Below are 21,181 nucleotides of genomic sequence, written 5' to 3' on the forward strand. Positions count from 1 at the left end.
TGCTCACTCCTCCCAAGTGAGTGATTTCTGTTGATACCGCTTCTGTTTTTTTCATCTGTGAAATGAGGAGGTAAGGGTCAACCTAGTGGGAAGGATGGCTGGAGACTGAGAAGATGTGGGTAGGAACTCTCTCTTGTGTCTCCCACCAACTTGGAAATCTTGGGACAGTCGCTGTACCTCTCTGAGCCCAGGTTGTCTTAGCTAAAATGTCAGAGGTGTGATTGGGTGATCTCAGAGGTCTTTACAGACCTGGAATTCTGAAGGTTAAATTTAATTCCTTAGAGCACACTAAACAAAACAAAAACTATGATTCACAAGAGGAGAATCATACTTTTATTGTCTAATCCAGAGAAAGAGTTTCAGACAAGGAAGGTTGCTGGTGAGGTGTCATTACAAGGGCAGCAAGAGAAATTATTCGGGGTTTTCTAACTTTCCTTCCAGAGGAAGGAAATGTTAGTATGGACAGTTAGTATGATGGCCTCTTATGGAGACTGTTAATGAAATGAGAACAGAGATGGCTTTTCATACACCCAAACCATCTTTAATAGCTTAAACCTTAGAAATAGCAGGTTTTAATTAAGTCTGTCACATCTGCTGACCAAGATGTAGGAACTGAGCAGAGACCAGAAGGAGCCAAACCATCAGAATCACTTGTGTGAACGCCTGGCTTCTACTTCCTTGGTATCTGTCATTTTACTCCACATTGAGGTCAGTGTGGTAAGGCTCTTATGCAGTATTTGTTTCCTTTTGCTTAAAAGATACGAGATTATCAAGACAAGAGGCAAGGGCACTGAATCACTCTTACCAGCAATTTCCAAGTGCTGAAGATAAATGTGCGTCCGTCTCTTCCACACGGGTGTATTAATGTTTGCACAGGCCTTGCGTAGCTGTCGTGTCCCTCAGTCGACATCACTATGGAACCCTGAGACATCTTGTAGAAATCTGAAAGATGAAAAGATGTGACTTGATTCATAGCTGTCTTATGTTCCTCTAAAGGTGTTGGTTTGGTGTGATATAGAATAAGTGGTCCACACAGCACATCTTTCACACAAATTAAATTAGCAGAAAGAGCACCAAAACCATTGTGGTTCTGCACAGTGCTCCTCTTGTTTTCTGTAAGTGTGGTAATGATTTCACATAACTGAAAACTTATTTTTATAAGCCTGCGTTTGGTATAATATTAAGGTGTGAATTCAGCCATTGAACTGTTATTGTTTCAGAATGAAGACAGTGCTATTTAGATTCCTTCATCTCTTTTGAGAGTCACCATTTACATGACAATATATACTTCCATATACATCTTTTTTCTGACCATCCTTAAGGAAAACAAATGATGTCAAGAAAGATTCTTTTGCAATGAAGGTTTATTATATGCCTCCAGTAACTTTAATCTCCTTAATGTCCAGATGAAGAGAATTGATAACTGAGAACACATCTATTGATATTTTCCAGATATGATTCTATAGCCAAAAACAAATTTTTATGTCTTTTTGGTAAGCACTAAAGGAAGAAACTATTGATACACAGATTATAAATTTTGCCTATTCCATGATGCCTTCCTTGTTTCTTAAATTAATTCATGGGCAATGCATGGAGGGGTGGGAATAACAAAAGCAAAATACACTGATGATATGATAGCAGATACCACTTCCTAACACTCTCAAACCTCAGAAAATAAGTTTATTTTCTTCTCTCTTGTGCCCAACTTGATTGCATAGAGCAAAAAAAAAAAAAAAAAAAATGGCAACTGTTTTTTAATGTTCTATTAAATCCCCCCTATACAACATTCTTAATTTCTCATTCCTCATAACTTTGAGATGAAGTATCATGTTTTGTTGCTTATTTACAGTATAGTCAGGCAACAGACACTGTACATAAAAGATACTATACATCATCAATGATAGCAAGAATGCCAGAGTTTTCTGCTATGATCAATAAGACTGTGCAACCATATTTACTAAGAAGTTCAATGGGAACAATGTAAAGCTACTCTGATATCCTGGTATTTGATAAAATCTGATTTTTATCCACTAAATTATTTTGAACCAACCCTATGTACCTTCTTTTTTTTTTTTTTTTGGTGCACTGCACAGCTTGTGGGATCTTATTTCCCCAACTAGAGATCAAATCTGTGCCCCTTGCAGTGGAAGCATGGAGTCCTAACCACTGGACTGACAATGAATTCCCATCCTGTGCACCTTTAAATGTAGTATTTATACTTCTTGCCTTTCAAAGTTTGAGGATTTCATCACTCAGTTGCAGTATTTCTCAGAAAGGAACATGTTCTCTCATGGAAATTATTGAGTAACTTCAGCAAATTCAGGCCACTTGTTCACTGAAGAGTGTTATATTGTTCGAGTACCTAGACTGGATTGCCCAAAGATTCTCTTTTGGAAAAGTACCAGCACAATGTCCAAAATACCAGAGAGTGGAAAGCCATGGTCTGGATGGGGAGTGACTGTTGTGTTCATGGAGACAGTGTTTTCGCATGGCTGACATTAATGACAACCCAGTGCTATGCACTCACTGAATGTTTTCATTTCAGAAGAGCATCAAAACCACCGAGTACTTTCAAGTCGTCTTCTTTTACTGTGAAACCAGAAACCATGCCGATGGCGACTTCCAGTAATAACCTGGGTCCCTGCTGCAGGCTGTATTGAACTCCTTGTCATATAATTTTCTAATTTGTGTGTAGGTAGTTGTCACAAACAACTTAGTTTATTTCAGAACATGACATCAGAAAGCATATTTTAATGCAGCAGTGATGGGTCATGAAATCAGAATTTCCACAAAGTCCACACGAATTGAACAGTAACTTAAGGAGGAGGAAATAGGTGACTCAGAAGTTCCTCCCAAAGTCATTTAGATTATTAGGTAATGAGGCTGATTTTATTTTAACAAATGTACTAGAAGGTATGCTTCCACGTGAACTTTGCCCCTTTAAAGCAGTCAACCAGGGAGGCTAAACCTCTGTGCCAAAAGCACTGTCACGGCCAAAAACGAATACGTGATTTCTTTTCTGGAACCACTTTCCATTCCTCTGGCAAAGTTTGAATATTCTCCATAGTGACCATTGTTCCTCTGAAAAAGCACATTTCATTTTTGAAAACAGCCAGTCGTTACTGGGATGAATAAAGAGACCAAGCCAGGCTGTGCACCTTTAAAAAAAAAAAAAAAGCGACTCTTAAGTGACAAGTTGTCTTTCTCATCCCGTTGGCACTAAGAGCAGTTGCCAAAGAAGGAGTTCAAAGTGGCCTGTGGTAATGATAGCATCATACTTTGAAGATCAGTCCTCATTCTAGGGTAGAGGCTGGTGCCAGTGATTTTGCTGGAAGAAAATATTGGCAGCTAATTGTCTTCTTCCAGAAAATTAATATGTAGATAATGGTCAAAAGGGGCTTCCTATGTGGTTCAATGGTAAAGAATCCGCCTGCCAATGCAGGAGACACAGGAGATGGGGGTTCAGTCCCTGGGTCAGGAAGATCCCCTGGAGTAGGAAATGCCAACCCACTGCAGTATTCTTGCCTGAAAAATCCCATGGACAGAGGAGCTTTGTGGGCTACAGTCCATGAAGTCACAAGAGTCATGCACCACTGAGCACGCACGCATGATGGTTACAACAGAAATGAAGGATGGTCAGAAGCCATCCTCTGTCACAGCACAGGAGCACCTCCACACGCCCAGTATGTGTCCACTGTCCAGACAACCATCTCAATCGCACATGTTTTCATGTCAGAATTACTGTTCCACTGACTAACACAGCTGTACAGCAAGCAGCAAGGGTGGGAAGCCAAATGGAGGCAAAACAGAAGGGACACTCCTGCCTGGGAAGACCACAGAATGATGATTTTCACTGTCATAACCCGATGGTGATCACAGGAGAATTCTGACTGCAGCACCGGTTGAGAAGTCTCTAAGAGGACAGAGTTAGGTTCTAAAGCACCGTGGAGCCGCTTGGTGCTCTTAGTGCTAGGCAGTGCAGAGCTCCCTGGTTCCGGGCTGGGCGAACCTCACCTCCTTACTCAGCACGGGGTTCGAGACGAGAGCACCCTAAAAAAAGTTGACGGGAAATGTGAGGTGTGGCGTTGACGTTTTCTCCATGAGAAGTCCTACCCATGTTTTGTCTTGTTTCACAATTCAGTGTGTTTGAGAGTATAAAAATGGACTTTCTTAAAGTTTCTTTTTTGTAAGGTTTCTCAAATGCCACTTACTGGATAATATGTAAAACTGTTACTAATTTTCTTGTCCCTGTGCCTTTCTCCCAGGGATTGTTTTGACTTGTTGCAGATGGAGGAAAATAGCTACAGGGGCATGAAATAGCGGCAGCAATCTAGACCAAGTGTTCATTCTTAAATCTACCCTTCGTGATCTCAGACCCTTCGGCCCTCTAAGCCCATTGCTAAAGCCTTTGTGGCTCATCTCCCCACCTCCACCCCCATTTAGCAATTATTCTCTCCATAGACTGCCTAAACATTAATTCAAATAACAATGAATACAAATTTAAATCCCTAGAATGTTAAAATACATCATTTTGTTGCCTATTTTAACTTGTGCCTTTAAAAGCAGTTGAAATGGGGGCCTGTAGATTAAGAGGGCAAAGAACCAAGCTACAGTGCAGATGGGAGTGGGTCAGAGAAAGCACACTGGAAATGTACAGATCTTGGGTGTGTTCAGTGTATTAGGCACTAATGATCTGAATCTTGAAAAAAACTGATAGAATTTGTTTCTTTGAATTCATTGATATCACTGATATCAAGATATCCGAAGAGCCTTTGGTTACAGTTAAAATAAAAAACAAAAATGTTCTGCTGAAAAATGTTTAAAAAAAAGAGGTAAAATAAAATACATCATGAGTTTAGGGAGTTCATTAGTTGACCTTCAGGGTTTTCAGCATTTTCCTATATCATCCTTTCTTACCTCCCATCTCTCGGTTTTAGCTGAATAGAACATGGGCCTGGTAGTCAGTAGGGCTAGAGAAGCAACATAGCTATTAATCAGGTTAGGAGAGGAGTGAAGAAACATGGTATCCGATGGGGCTGAGAGTTCCCTAACCCTTTGACCCTTTGACATAGGTTAGACCAAAGGCAGCCTTGGGTCTTTCAGAGTTTGAAAGACCGCTTTCAGGGTTTGATTTTCCCCATTTTAATCTCTTCCTGAAAGCCCCTTTAAGGAAAGCCCCTGGAAGGACACGACATAAAAGTCACTCAGACCTTTTAAAATCATTGTTCTCACTCACTATGCCTGAGAACTCCCTGCCTTACAGATAGCATTATGTTTTTGCAGAGTGCCCAGAACTTTGATATAGGTTCTCAAAGAATATTTGTAAAATTATGCCCTGAGAAAACATTCTTTGAAATGAATTAGTAATGTACAGAAGTCAAGAAGGAAAGGAATGAGGAAAGAAAGGAAAATAATAAATTCACTTTAAAATGAACTGTCCTGTCTAATTGGGCAATGAAGTGTTCTCTCTTGAGCACCATTTAGCTTAATAGACCAAAAGATGGGAAAGGATTGCTCTTTCATAGATGAAGTAATTCACTCTAAAGAAACATTTGGATATTTCTCTGGTAGAGTTACCTGCTTTGGTAAATTATCAGTTCATCTTGTCTAACTGACAACTCAAAAAGCTAATTCCAAGAACAGAAAATTGGCTTTAATAGAAAAGCTATTTGTTTATTTTAGAGGGTGGGGATGGGTAAGGACCTGGTCAAGCTTATACTTGTGACATATTTTCAAAATTTATTTTAAACAAATAATAATTCCTCATAAGTGCTAGCCATCTTTCTGATTATTGGTGGTTGTGTTTGAGGTATGACTGATTTTTTAAACAAAGTTACCCAAGGATACACACCTGAAAAAATCCCGTCCCATTCAGATTTTCAATTTGAACATCTGTACACTTATGCAAATGATTTTTTTTCCTAAGCCTTAATTTTTTTGAGTTCTATTTTTTGGGGAATTGCTTTCAGTGACTGTTTTGTTGTTTAGTCGCTAAGTCATGTCCGACCCTTTTGCAGCCTCATAGACTACAGCCCACCAGGCTCCTCTGTCCATGGAATTTCCCAGGCAAGACTACTTGAGGGGGTTGCCATCTCCTCCTTCAGGGGATCTTCTCAACCCAGGGATCGAGCCCGCGTCTCCTGTGCTGGCAGGATTCTGTGCTGGTGAGCCACCAGGGAAGCCTGTGGCTGCTTTCGGTCCCTTTAAATAACAGGAAAGGCAAGATCAGGGCAGGAAATGGAAAGTAGTTAGGTTAATTTTCCTGGAGCACTAGACTGACTCCAGTGTTCTTGCCTGGAGAATCCCAGGGACGGGGGAGCCTGGTGGGCTGCCGTCTATGGGGTCGCACAGAGTCGGACACGACTGAAGCGACTTAGCAGCAGCAGCAGCAGACTGACTCCAGTCACCCCTCTGGGCATTGGTTTCCGCAACATCTCACAGGAAAGTCTCTTTTTGTTTGATGAGTACATTTTGATGATACCACCAGACCTTGCTTCCGAAGTTACTTCTCTATGTCCTGATGGTCCCCGACACGGCCTCGGACTTAGTCCTTGACTAAGAAAATTATCGCTGGGAACTATGTAGCTTGAGGTCCTAAAATGCTTCACTGATAGAGATAGTTTTATTTTGAAAAACAAGTAACAATGGGAAGTAGATTTGCATTGCTGCTGCTAAGTCGCTTCAGTCGTGTCCGACTCTGTGCAACCCCATAGATGGCAGCCCACCAGGTTCCCCCGTCCCTGGGACTCTCCAGACAAGAACACTGATGTGATATAGTCTTTGCCTCTAAGGATTTAAAGCAAAAGCACACCTATTGTGGCCTTCCATAAAAGGAGAACAAACCAGTCAGTCCTAAAGGAAATCAACCCCAAATATTCACTAGGACTGATGCTGAAGCTGAAGCTCCAATACTTTGGCCACCTGATACAGAGCCAACTCACTGAAAAAGACCCTGATACTGGAAAAGATTGAAGGCAGGAGAAGGGGATGACAGAGGATGAGATGGTTGGATGGCGTCACCAATTCAATGGACTTGAGGTTGAGCAAACTCTGGGAGATAATGAAGGACAGGGAAGCCTGGTGTGCTGCAGTCCATGGAGTCACAAAGAGTCGGATGTTAACTTAGCTACTGAACAACAACAATGAAAGAGAGAGAAAAATTAAAGCATCCTAATTCTCCCCTACGACATTCAATGAAATTTTTTACCTTGAAGGGAAAAAAATATTTTCCATCCACATCGTGTTTGCATTTTGTTGTCCTGTCTCTTCTTCATGACAGGTATGATATTGAAAGGAATTCTCTTTGACTGATAGTAATAAACCTTATTAAAAAATAAATAAGGCCTAAAAAAGAGGAGCAGGTGTATAGAAACAGCGTGTTCTAGCTCCTGTGGGTATTCTACCAGAGCTTTTACTCTGGACCTTGGTGAGAACATTTCATTGCATTCCCTTTCCTGGACCAAATGCCATTAACATGGACAAACTGGTTTCCAGATGGAGTTCTCTTCCACATTCTGTATCTACTTTTCCTGACACCTTAGATGACACCTGCTGGGTTTTGCCATTTAAGATGTCCAAACTGTTGGGGAAACAAGGGTTCAACTCACTCTAAATCATCATATTGCTGTGAAATATAGCAGGACGGAATCTGGAAGATTATCCAGTGCAACACTGCACCTTGGGGCAGGGAATATCTATACTGTTCCCTAAGAGAGAAGCTGAGCCCTGGAGAAAGAGGTTCACAAAATTTCACGAGTATCTGGTAAATTTCGCAGCCTCCTAACCCAGTAGCTGTGTTCTTTCCCTGCTTCACCACACAGTGCTTAGAAGCCTTGCTCCCACTTCCTCTGCTTACCATCTCTTCATGATGCCAGCCTTGCTGTGGGCTTTACCTAGAAGGTGGGGGAGCTGCTTGATCCCCAATGGTTTCTTTCCATCACATTTTGTACCTGCTTGGTGTTATATCTCATACAAGGCCTCTGCAGTAGAAATAGCGCTGCCGAACTCACTGTATCTGAAAAGGAATATAATGACCTCTCTCTCTTCTGCTCATTCCTGCAATTCCAGTAGCAGCCCCTGCCAAATGCTACTGTCCTTGAAAGATAGGTGATGATGATGATGTTGATAGCTAATATTTTTTAAGCACTTACTATGTTAGACTATGCACTTGGTCTTCCCTGGTAACTCGGCTGGTAAAGAATCGGCCTGCAAGGCAGGAGACCCGGTTCAATTCCTAGGTCAGGAAGATCCCCTGGAGAATGGATAGACTACCCACTCCAGTATTCATGGGCTTCCCTGGTGGCTCAGATGATGAAGAATCCACATTCAACACAGGAGACCTGGGTTTGATCCCTGGGTTGGGAAGATCCCCTGGAGGAGGGCATGGCAACCCACTCCAGTATTCTTGCCTGGAGAATTCCCATGGACAGAGGAACCTGGTGGGCTACAGTCCATGGGGTCACAAAGAGTCAGACGCAACTGAGCAACTAAGCACACATGTACTATGCACTTATTCTACAAGCACTTGGGTACCCTATAATAAGGATGTGTGTGTATGCATGCTGTGCTCAGTGTATCTGACTCTTTGTGACCCCATGGACTATAGCCCATCCAGCTCCTCTGTGCATGGGATTTCCCAGGCAAGAATACTGGAGCTGGTTGCCATTTCTTTCTCCAGGGAATCTTCCCAACCCGGGGATCGAACCTGTATCTCCTGCATTGCAGGCGTATACTTTGCTGCTGAGCCATCAGGGAAACCCAGTAAGAAGGTAGGGATCATTTTAAAGGTGAGGAAAATAAAGCACAGAGAAATTTTAAAAAGCCACCCAGGTTCACAAAGCTAGTAGGTAACGGGGCAGGAATTCAATCCCATCCTCTAGAGTTTGCAAAGTGAGCCTCTCCTCTTCACTTTCAAGGTTGGACTTTTCTTTTTTCTCCCTTAAAAAAAAAGGAGGGGGGGTTAACTGTCATCTTTAATTCACATACAGGAAAGCTGATGTAACAAGATGAAGTGTGCTTGTGGCTTCTATGTACCCTCTTGGCATGCCTGGTGGTGCAGGTTCCCAGCTAGTGATGGTGAGACTTATAGCTGGAGAGACCCCCCATGCGTGAGCGTGTGGGACGTGTGTGTATGTGTTATGATGATTTAAGATGGTAGCAGCCAATGGCATTAAAAAGGACCTGCTATTCTGAGCTCTCGCTCTGACAGTAAGATGTGCCTGTAGCAGCTGTTAGCAATCAGAGTGTGTTTCTATCTGATGTGAAATGTGCTGCCATTGCTTGTGAAGTAGATTTCAAAACCTCGCCGTACCAAAGTACCAAAGTGTGTGAATGGTGCATTTTTACTGCAAATTAGAAAGATTCACATATGCCAACCATAGTGTCATGCTCACTCAGGCTCTCTTAAATGACAGAGACACACATTGCTAAGTGCTGGCTAGCTGATAGGAGTCTGTGCAGGACAGTCATAAAATGTCATCTGAAATGTTTGTCTGCAGGCAAAAGAAGCTCCTTGGATTAGAGGAGCAGAAACTGAAAATGGAATAGGAAGGACAGTGCTGTGAACCTTATCTTGCTATCTTCTCACGGCTGTGGCATTCTTACCCCACCCCTAGTGTATGACTTACATAAAAATAGTTTCAAGATAAACCCCCAAGATATACATTTTTTTTTTTCTTGCACAGAAACGTGACGTTTATTAGGTGTTATGGTCTGGGAATTGATGCTTAGATGTCAGACCTTCTTAAAATAAATCTGATGATCTCTAAGCTTGGTCTGGAGCCTCCATTCTCCTTCTGTCTCACGACCGCTTAATATCCTCAAGGCTCTGCTGCCTTTTTTTGTATTTCCCTTTCCAATGAGGAAAGAGCTACTCGTTCCTGCTTTCTGCCCTTGGGAACAGACAAAAGAAACAACTGTGCTTCAGCTATCAATGCATATTGTTATCTATTGTCTAATTGATGTTATATATTGTAACTAAGAATGGAAATGTTTCTTTAATAAGCACGTTAAAAGAACACGCATTTAGATAGTCAGAAAAAAATTCCTTGGGATCTTTGCTGATCATTCTTATGTCTGGCTGAGTGGATTATCTTAGAGAAACATTATAAAAGAGAATTTTTTTCAAGAAAAATTACCGTTGGCCTGTAATCCACAAATACAGCACTGTTGTATTCAGAGGCTTAGAACTTGCGGTATCTGTTGCTTAGATGTTACTGGGTAGGTTCTGGAAATTAGAGGTGGAAACCTGGTGGAATTTGTCTTCTAGGAATTGGTCACTAATCCTTCAAGATCCTAAAGTCTTAAAATGATTAGTATGACAACATCTACACTTCTGCTTCTGGCAAGCTAAATAATTTGCTTGTGATTTTTAATAAAGACCAGAGCCTTCCTTGATCTCTTGCCCAGAACTCCATTCTTCCTGTTAATTCTACGGTGACTTTGTAAAGTGGGAAATAGTGCGAAGGTAGAGTAGGGGTCTGGGCTGTGAGGCAATCGTCTTAACCATCGTCACCCCCTGAAATGATCTGTAGAGCATGACATTTTTGGTGTCACCGATCTGTGTTTCTGTGGCTATGCATGTGTTATCATCTTAGCCTTCAATGGCTTAATATAGAGGAAAGCAAATGTATTTTCAAGGTTTAAAGTTACAAGTTATTTTCTTTTTTTTTTTTTTTTTTTCCGGCATGAATCCAAACAATTTGGTTAGGGAATATTTCTTAAACAATATGATCTAATATCCAGTGAACAGTAATTGATCTTCACGAAAACCAAGCTAATGGAAAGAAACAATAGGTTCCTTTGCCTGATGAGGTATGATGGCTTAACCTGGATTCTTGTTATTCTGACCTACTTCTGCACATCTTCAGCAGGTTATAGCACTGTTAAGAAGTCAGAGAAATTGTGCAGTTGGAGTTTGCACTCAGTTGCTGACTTTTTAGGCAGGAGACTTTGGCCCTTTAAAGAGGATTCTGAGACAAACAGAATGTTTTGATTGATTTATTCAGGGAACTGTGATGCTCTATGCTAAGCATGCAATGGACCAGACTCATAAGAAATCATATAGAACAAATAGATTTCTATGGGGTTTCCCAGGTTAGTCTGGTGGTAAAGAATCTACCTGTAATGTAGGAGGCAGAAGAGACGCATGTTTGATCCCTAGGTTGGGAAGATTCCCCCTAGAGGAGGAAATGGCAACCCACTCTAGTATTCTTGCCTGGAGAATCTCATGGAGAGAGAAGCCTGGTGGGCTACAGTCCACGGAGTCATAAAGAGTCTGACACAACTGAAGCAACTTAGCACACACATACTGTGTCAATGGATTTTTCTGTCTTTGGACTGGTAATTGAATCACCAGGTTTGTTCATTTTTGTAACATTTCAAGTATCCATTGAAAAATAAAATCTTGTAAATTGAATTACCAAGGTCATAGAATGACTATAATTTGAGGTGTGCATAGGCAGGTACAAAGTTAAGAGGGCTGTAAAATAGAGTGCTTATCTCTTGGGCTTGGGTGTGAGAATTTTGAGGTAATGGTGTAAAGTAAGGTCATTTCATAAAACGCAGTTAGAGTAATTTTGATGTTTTTGGTAAAGCAGAAACTAGATAAGATCTACAGATTTGCTTTGGTTTTAAAGATGTTCTTTTCTGTTGTTGTCAAAAACAGACCTTGAATGATGAAAGCAAAGAGCTGACCCCATTGCTCTCAACTGTGAGCAAAGGAAGACGTAACCTAAATGTGGCACAATTGCTCTTGTTAAGGGGAAAAAAGGAATGGGTATCTAGAGTGAGGTTGATCGCTAGAAAAGATTAGCTGCAGTTCTGTGAGTCAGATGACACTTTTTTTTTTGGTCTAGTATTATCCAGAATTATATAAGGGACATATGTCTATTGTCGGAATAAAAGGTTTTAAGAAATTCTCTTGATCATAGTCTAACCTGTTAGTAAGATAAGATGGATTCTTTTTCTTGCTGATATTAAATGACTTAACCCATACTGAGAAACTTAAGAGAAGGATTTTGGTTAGACATATCTGATCTCAAGGTCCTAGAAAATCTCTTAAGAACTTTATTTTGAAAAAACGTAGTTAATTCTAGAATCTTCAGTTCAGTTCAGTTCAGTTACTCAGTCGTGTCCGACTCTTTGCGACCCCATGAATCGCAGCACACCAGGCCTCCCTGTCCATCACCAACTCCTGGGGTTCACTCAAACTCATGTCCATCGAGTTGGTGATGCCTTCCAGCCATCTCATCCTCTGTCGTCCCCTTCTCCTCCTGACCCCAATCCCTCCCAGCATCAGGGTCTTTTCGAATGAGTCAACTCTTCGCATGAGGTGGCCAAAGTAATTTCAGCTTTAGCATCAGTCCTTCCAAAGAACACCCAGGACTGATCTCCTTTAGAATGGACTGGTTGGATCTCCTTGCAGTCCAAGGGAACTCTCAAGAGTCTTGTCCAACACCACAGTTCAAAATCATCAATTCTTCGGCGCTCAGCGTTCTTCACAGTCCAACTCTCACATCCATACATGACCACAGGATGAACCATAGCCTTGACTAGACGAACCTTTGTTGGCAAAGTAATGTCTCTGCTTTTGAATATGCTATCTAGGTTGGTCATAACTTTCCTTCCAAAGAGTAAGCATCTTTTAATATCATGGCTGCAATCACCATCTGCCGTGATTTTGGAGTCCAAAAAAATAAAGTCTGACACTGTTTTCACTGAGGGGGCTTATCCCAACTGAGAATAATTAGCTGAATGGCCAGTTACCCTTGTCTTCATTGTTGATTTCACATAACCCCACGAATCCTCAAAAACAAGTATATTCCCATTGTTCACAAAAGTGATGGAGGTTAGATTAGGAAAGACCCCAAAAAAGAGAAAAGTATTTGTGTTGCTGATTTTAACAGCATCATCTTTTGTTGGGTGAGAATTTATTCAGCATTTGACCTCCTGGATAAGTAAAATTAGGAAGCAATTTCTCTTACTGTTCAATTATTTTGTCCTAAGTTTTAGCTGGTCACCAATAATTACCAAAAAAAATAAAGAGTATGCTGCCTTAAATTGAGGTCTTCTGTGCATGGCTGTGTAGTAGGAAAATTCAAGAAAGAGAACTTGATCTAAAAATCAAAACCATCCACTGATCTTCTGTATGAAAAATCTGTTTCTTCTCCAATTTGACATAATTTCCCTGTCTAGGGATAAAAGTACCCTTTTGGATTTGGCTTTTAGCAAAGACACATGTGTATCAGGGAATGCGAGTCAGTTTCTCTGGAAAGCTTAATCCAGCAGAGATAGAAACATATCACAAAGGATTAATACTCAGTTCCCGTTGTCAGAACTACCTGCATATTCACAGAAAGCCACATGACAGCATGTGCCTATCTTCTTCATTCTTCAGAGATTTCCTGCATACACGGCTCAGCTTTCTCTGAATTCATATGGGGCCTTCTGGCCCAGAGTTTTAACTCTTAAGTGCCTAAGTTGTACTTGCTAAAGACTGAAGGAAAGAGTTACTGTCTCAAAACTCTGATTTTGTCATATTTTAGATTTCCTTTGCAAATGCTTGATCTGTTGGAGAGTTTGAAGTATGTTTATGTGTAAGTATTTGGCAAGTATATGTAACAGTTTTATTTTTAAAAATGATTTTTAAAAAGCTGTTACATTTTCAGCAGAAACCACAATCAAGTTAAAGCTTTTAAGAGGTGGCTTTCAATAGTACAAAAGGCATAGACCTTCGGTGGGGTGGGGGAAGGCGAAGTAAGGTACAGGACTTTTTTTTTTTTGCGTGGCTGTAATTTAACAGGGTCCTTTGAGTCAGACTTCCCTGGTGGCTTAGATGGTAAAGAATCTGCGTGCAATGCAGGACACCTGGGTGCAATCCCTGGGTTAGGAAGATCCCTTGGAGAAGGGAATGGCTACCCACTCCAGTATTCTTGCCTGGAGAATTCCATAGACAGAGGAGCCTGGCAGGCTACAGTCCATGGGGTTGCAAAGAGCTGGACAGGACTGAGCGACTAACACTTGAGTCAGACATAAACTTAATACCGAGGATTAGAATGCCAGAGGGTAACGTGTTTATTGTGTATAAAATATAAAAATCATGCCATTTCCGTGATCCCTCTGCAAGACAGCCCAAGTCCTGGTGAAAGGCTTAGTTCAGTGACTTTGCTTGTGACACTGTTAGAAGTGACTTCTCCATCTATGTGTCTGTCAAGCTGAGACAAAGATAATGACATTTGAATTCATTAGTCACCTCGGGGCTTCCCAGGTGGCGCTAGTGGTAAAGAACCTGCCTGCCAATGCAGAAGACTTAAGGGGATGTGGGTTCAATCCCTGGGTCCAGAAGATTCTGGAGGAGGGCATGGCAGCCCACTCCAGTATTCTTGCCTGGAGAATCCCCATGGACAGAGGAGCCTGGTGGACTACAGTCCATAGGGTCACAAAGAATCTGACACAACTGAAGCAACTTACATGCACACACACAGTCCCTCAGGAAGGCATTTTGGAAACTAACAAAGAAAAACTTTGAGTCTAGTTAGCAGATGAAAATTACAGTTCTTTGGGTTTTTCTTTACTCTCTTTGTGGCAGAGCCTGTTGTGGGTAGTGAGGGAACCGCGTCCTGGTCCTTGCCAAGGATGATATGCCAAGCTTCCTAAAGCTTCCCATTTATATAGGTCTTTTCATCTTCAAAGAGTTTTGTGAGCATTCATTTACCACCACCTGCCTGGGAGGTAGGAGTTATTCCCATTTTATGGATGGAGGAAGTAGAGATGTAAGCGACTTGCTTGAGGCCACCCAGGGAGTTGAGGGTCACAGGGAAATGCAGGAGGATTGCCAATTCCATTTCTGAGCTGGGTCAGCCTCCACCTCTTACTTTTTCATGGCATTTCCCCTTGAGAGCCCCAGATTGACGATGACATAAACCTAAAGGCATCAGATAATTCTGAGGAAGAAAGAGACACCAAGCTTTATTGTTTTTTTTTTCCCTCTTTGGTGGCTGCCTCTACAATTAAACCCTGAGAATCTAGACATAGAGAAGAAGCCATTTAACCCTCCTGAGGTTCATTTTCCACATGTGCAGAATGGGGCTTAATAAGACCCATCTGCCTACTTCAGAGTTGTTGTGAACACCAAAACCAAAAGAAGCCAATGAGGACAAAAACTTTAAAAACTGTTACAGAACTCTGCAAATATCAAGCATTACCGTTGCTGCCAGAAATGACCACAAGACAGCTCGACCAAAGGGGTAGGACTTTTCTATTAGGGGAGTCATTGCTTTGGTGATGTTCAACTAGGATCAAGTACTATAATGAAGAAAATCCAAAAGTCAGTGGAAGAAAAGACTATACCAGGAACACATACCAGTATTATATTTAGTATATATTTAGTAGACAAAATGGCAGAACAAGTTGATTATTAGTTTGCAGGGTATGTAATTGGAACTTGGTCCTCCTCACCCAGGAGGACTATTGACCATGCCTGGCCTGGGAAACAAATGCATGCTATACTCCAAGCCTTAGGCCCAGGGTGACAGAATATGCCAGACTGTTCGAAGCCCACAGTCTGTTCTCTCCCACCATGAAGCTGCATTGTGAGCTCTCTGCAAACCCTGATGGTGGCCTGGGGTCCTGGGCAACAACAGTGAGAGCGTGGAGAGAGAAAAAGGCTCCCTTCCTCCAGGCTACCCCAGCCACTCTGCAGCAGGGCTCACAAGCAGGTGAATTTCAGCCCCAACTTCTGCCCCCTCAGCCGGGCACCATCAGAGTCCTTGGAGACCCTGAAACTAGTGATGCCAGACCAGAGGGGCTACAAAACTGTAGAAGTCAGGAGTCACCAAAGTCCCTCCAGGGAACCAGGTGAAGACTCCCTGTTCCCCCCACAGCTGGCCTTGACACGCAAGCCAGACCGCCATCCAGGCAGCTGCTGAAGCCTTTAATACCCCAGCAGTTTTAAACAGGGGATAAAATAAAGTGACTAATCCATAAAGCACTCAAGCCATTTTTGCTGAAAATAAAATCAAATGCCTTAGGGTTTTTCTTTTTAATCTTTATTGGTTTTTCTGCTTACAAAAGTAATGCATGTTGGTAGTAAAAAAAATTCAAACTTTAGAGGAATATGTAACATAGCAGGTGAAAAGTCCTCCATATTCTCAGCCTTCCAGGAAAAATGCTGCCAACAGATCGGTGTAAAACTACTTTTTTTTTAAGCAGCAGTTCTTGACAGTTTTTGCAAAACACATACAATTGCTTGGCATTCATATATGTGACATACTGTCATGGATGTACCCAGGACTTGCCCATTTCCTAGCAAGTCTAACAGTAATCCCACCCTGTTCAGCCCAATTCAAGAAAGTATATGGTTATGCAAGTGAGCTAGAGTGAAAGATATTATTGGGATAAGCTTAGGTCTGTATTAGTTTATTTTTTATATGAGCCATTCAAATCTTTAATTTTTTTTTTGCTATTATTAGCAATGAATGCCTTATGACACATCCCACATTGATTGTAACATGTGCTGTGTTGTACCAACAGTTAAGTGCCAACGTTGTAAAGGATTGCTGTGGTAGCTGGTATGAACTGCCTGTCATATTATTTGGAGGATAAGCTGCTTTTCTCTATCCTCACTTTGGAAAGAGCTTAAAGTCCGCAGAAAAGAATTTCATTTCGCTATAAGGCAGGATTTCTTATCAACAATAACAATAATAATAATTGTGTTTTGAGTGCCAACTCTAAGAATTGTGTGGTGTGCATATATATAGAATACATATATAAAATGGCCGTATGTGCTATGTCATTTAGACATTATATCATTGACTCTTCAACTAGGAAACTGAGACTGAGAGGTTGGTGAAGTAACATTCCTGGTCTTAAGAAGTGTTCAGCATTGGTACTGGTCACCCTAAGGTCCCCAAACTTGGTATTTTATAAAATTGAGAAGAATGGTCTCAGAAGGTTGATGATTATTTCCAGTTATAAACTAGAAAGACATCTTGACATCAGTTCTCAGTAGTATTAAGTTTAACTCGATTACCTATGGGATGTCTTTTGATCCTCGGTTAATGATTTCTTACCGGGAGCAGTTTGTCCTGATGTTTGAAGGTATTGGAGACATTCAACTTGACTGTTCAGTATGAGGAAGAGGCAGGACCAAAGGGGTGCAAGACTTTGAGCTAGAGAAAAAGACAAAATGTGTCCACCTTCCAGCCTTACCTCTTCCTAGCTCTCTGACACTGGGCAAGTTATCTAGCCTCTCTGAGCTTCAGTTTTGTCATCTAAAAAAATACAGATGATGATCACAATGATACCACCTACATTGTAGGGTTGTTAGAACAGCCTGATTATCTAATTATAGATTAGATAATGCCTGACATGTTATAAGCCTGAATATTTGATATATTATTGATTACTATCTGGACTTCCCTGGTGGCTGAGATGGTAAAGCGTCTGCCTACAATGCGGGAGACTGGGGTCCAATCCCTGGGTCGGGAAGATCCCCTGAAGAAGGAAATGGCAACCCACTCCAGTATTCTTGCCTGGAAAATCCTGTGGATGGAAGAGCCTGGTAGGCTACAGTCCATGGTGTTGGCAAAGAGACAGACACGACTGAGCGACTTTCTTTTTCTTTCTTTTGATTACTATCTATCCATTTAGATTATTGTTGAGAGATCACTCTTCACCCACAGATTAAAGTGATGGATACAACTCTTGTGCAATTACATGTTTAAAAATTTTTTGTATTTTTTAATTCTTGGGAAAAATGGGCATTTTTCTCTGGGACCAAGATAACACCAGAAATAAGTCTGAGAAACAAGTCAGGTGTTGAGAACACCAATGTCTTGTTATCTTCTATAATGAAAAGTAGAAAGCAAACTTCTTTCAGAGGTGCAGTGCTAAATGACAGGCCAGCCTAAGGACCACTTGGCTAATTAGCACACCTGCATTCCAGAATTTCCTGACGCCCCATTGCCACTTGTTGTTAGCTCCTTGAAAACTGCAGAAATTTGCCTGTGCAGGTGTGGAGAGCTGCTTGAATTATTTAGGGTGCATGAAAGAGCAAATTATTTAGGCAATAGAGCTGAAAATGTGGGCAAATTAGAATTTTTCATAGCAAGATTGTTCATTGTTAAGCCAATTCATGATTATATGTGTGCGTCTTGCTTCAGCTATTCCGCGCTACACAATAAACTCTCTTTGCTGCAATGAATATGGATGTGGACTAATTTAATCAATATACTTGTGACAGTAGTGGTGTCTGACAGATTTCATCCTTTGAAATACTGGCTGAGTTAATATGTGCAGTATATATATGGGCCAAGACTCATAATTTTTGTTACAAGAAGATTATTTTAAAAGGACGCAACACTGCCTGTTAGAAAATGGAAAAGCCTGAGGGATGGAAAGCGAAGGGCAGGGAGATTTTTGTCCTGTTCCCTCTTATTGGTCTGAAAACGCCAATTTGTGGAGCTGAACTGCTTTCCTTTTGAAAAATTTGTGAGGCATTGACTATTTTTTTCCCCTCTTTGATACGTCTGAATTCTGTACCTTGACTGAAAAAGATAGAAGGAGGTGGTTTTGTGCATTGTTGGATTGAATGGAAGATTGAGTAAGTGCCCTGCTCTGATCTGCAAATGTTTGCTTTCTGGAAAGATCAACACATGTGATCAGATCACTTTCAGAGAATTTGCTTTTGGGGGCAAGTGGATTTTAGTCATTTCCTAAAGAGCACTTGTGTTTGAAATTGTCTTCTGAGCTAAGAGAGCCACCCAAAGAGGTAGGCTAGAAGAATAGTTTAACCCGATGAATTTAAATATCAGAACCTGGCTTTGGCGAACCCTCCCATCACCTCACCACGAGATTCCTAGGGAAGCTTGTTCTAACCTGGAATCTTTGGCCAACACTGCCCACTGGAGCCAGGCACAAACACAGCGCAGGGACCAAAGGTCTAGGCAGTTCGCCGCTCACTGGACAGTGCAGGCCAGTCTACAGTGAGTCCATTCATAGGAAGCATCTGGCTTCCATAAAGTCTTGCAAAATATGTCTCAGCTAGAGTGCCCTCCAGAGCTACAGCAAGACTGAAGATTCAGCAGGAGTTTGGGAGCCTGACGTAGGCCAATGGTCCTTTGTGGTAGTAACACCAAACCCTGGATTTATACCACAGTGACTTTCCCACCCTGACTCCCAACCTCTTCCCAGCCTGGTTGAGAGCCATCCCAAGGGTAGAAGTTCTGGGTTGGGGTGTCAATCCCAGGGGCACCCCCATCATGAGTAAACCCTTCCTTACCAGGCTTCCAGACCACTTTCAAGATTCCAGGAGCCATTAGTAGGCAGTTTGGTCACTGCCTTAAACATCATCATGGCACTTCTCTTGGATCATCCACTAGCAATCCAGGCAGTGAACAACTGTACACCATTTTCCATTTGATCCAGATACATATAGTTCTACTCAGTGCTCCCTATCTGGCCTGCCTAGTGCTTTTCCTATCTTATAGAGGACTGAATAGGTATGCTTGACCTCCCCATTGCTAAGATGAAATGAAAATAACCTTTAGGCTTCCTTGGTGGTCAGTGGTTAAGAATTCCCTTGCCAATGCAAGGGATATGGGTTCAATCCCTGGCCCGGGAAGATCCCACATGACTCCAGGCAGCTAAGCCCATGCACTACAACTACTGAGCCCATGCTCCGCAACAAAAGAAGCCATCACAATGGAAAGCCCACACACCAAAATGAAAAACAGCCCCCTCTCACCACAATGCAGCTCACAGCAATGGAGACCCATTGCTAGAGAAAGCCAGCACAAAGCCATGAAGACCCAGTGCCATCAAAGATAGATAAATAAACATTTTTTTTAAGAAAATAACTCTTGAAAGGCCCAAGTTTAGTGCTAATATTGCTTTTCACTTTGATGCTGACTTAAACTATAAAGCCTAACAAGATTTGTCTAATTTTTCTTAATACAGTTTGAGGTGAGGTATAAGCAGAAGCAGCTCTGTCTTCCTTATTTCTTATATCAGTTGAATTTAATAGATGGGGCTTCCATGGTGGCTCAGATGGTAAACAATTTGCCTGCAATGCAGGAGACCCAGGTTTGATCGCATCCCCTGGAGGGGGAAATAGCAACCCACTCCAATATTCTTGCCTGGAGAATGCCATTGTGAGAGGAGCCTGGTGGGCTACAGTCCATGGGGTCGCAAAAAGTCAGACATGACTGAATGATGAACACTTTCAAGTACTTTGTGTTGTCTATTTATTCTCTTCCTGAAGGTTTGGGATGGGGGAGGCTGGTTCTCATTACAGACTGGTTCATCCACATAGGAGAATCCAGGCAGTAACTTTCAGTTGATACCACCTTTCAGGCTTTTTCTACTACCACTTGGCTTTTGTCTCTAAAAATCACTGGGCAAAATCTTCTCTCTCTAGAGCTGCAAACAATCTATGGCATAAAACTGTGCCTCTACCATATATTAAAAATATTGGAGGAGCCAAAAGTGTGTAACATTACTAGAGTTTAGATTTAACAATGAATTCTCCTTGAAGAAATCAAGCTAGTCTGTAAGATGAGGAGACCAACTTAAAGAAGATCTTTTTGTTGAGTGTGATCTTATAACATATTAAGCTGCATAATTCCAAATAGACATATTCGTGTACAAAGACACCATTATTGGGGTATTAGAAGGCTTTGGGTTTATGGCACGTTTATTGGATGTGAGATTTTGAACAGTGTCTAGCTCTGGACCATGAAACTAAGTAAGTCAACACTAAAAGTGATTGATAGGAAAAGGACTCACTAAAAGACCCTGCAGTACTTGTAGTCCCCTTGGAAGGAAGTTAACGGGAACACATCATGTGTAATGAGGTTAAGTCCAGTAATGCGTGCTCTTTCAAAGTATCGAATATGACATTACATCAGATCTAGAGTAAGTGGTTGTGGAAATTACCCCTGGATATGATGTGATATGACATTGGAAGAAATTGGGCTCAATATGACATTGGACTCTGTGTACGTGTGTTAGTTACATCATGCAATATCGATACATTCCATAGACCAGTCATTGCTTTGTGTGAGGCATAGCACTAGGTAGGGTCTTTATGAAAATGAAGTATACTTGGGCACTTGCAATTTGTGTTTATGTGTGACTTAGTAGATAATCTAACATATCCAGTAGTGAAAACCATGGAAATAAA

General features: G+C 41.5%; 1 protein-coding gene across 3 annotated transcripts in view; it reads left to right on the top strand.

The window, feature by feature from the left end:
* The window catches only part of RORA (RAR related orphan receptor A), an 810,701-nt gene that overhangs the window by 738,852 nt on the left and 50,668 nt on the right, over positions 1-21,181 (top strand). The gene's annotated exons all lie outside the window — the stretch shown is intronic.

The sequence above is a fragment of the Bos indicus x Bos taurus genome, chromosome 10 (genome assembly GCF_003369695.1).
Source record: "Bos indicus x Bos taurus breed Angus x Brahman F1 hybrid chromosome 10, Bos_hybrid_MaternalHap_v2.0, whole genome shotgun sequence".
NCBI lineage: Eukaryota > Metazoa > Chordata > Mammalia > Artiodactyla > Bovidae > Bos > Bos indicus x Bos taurus.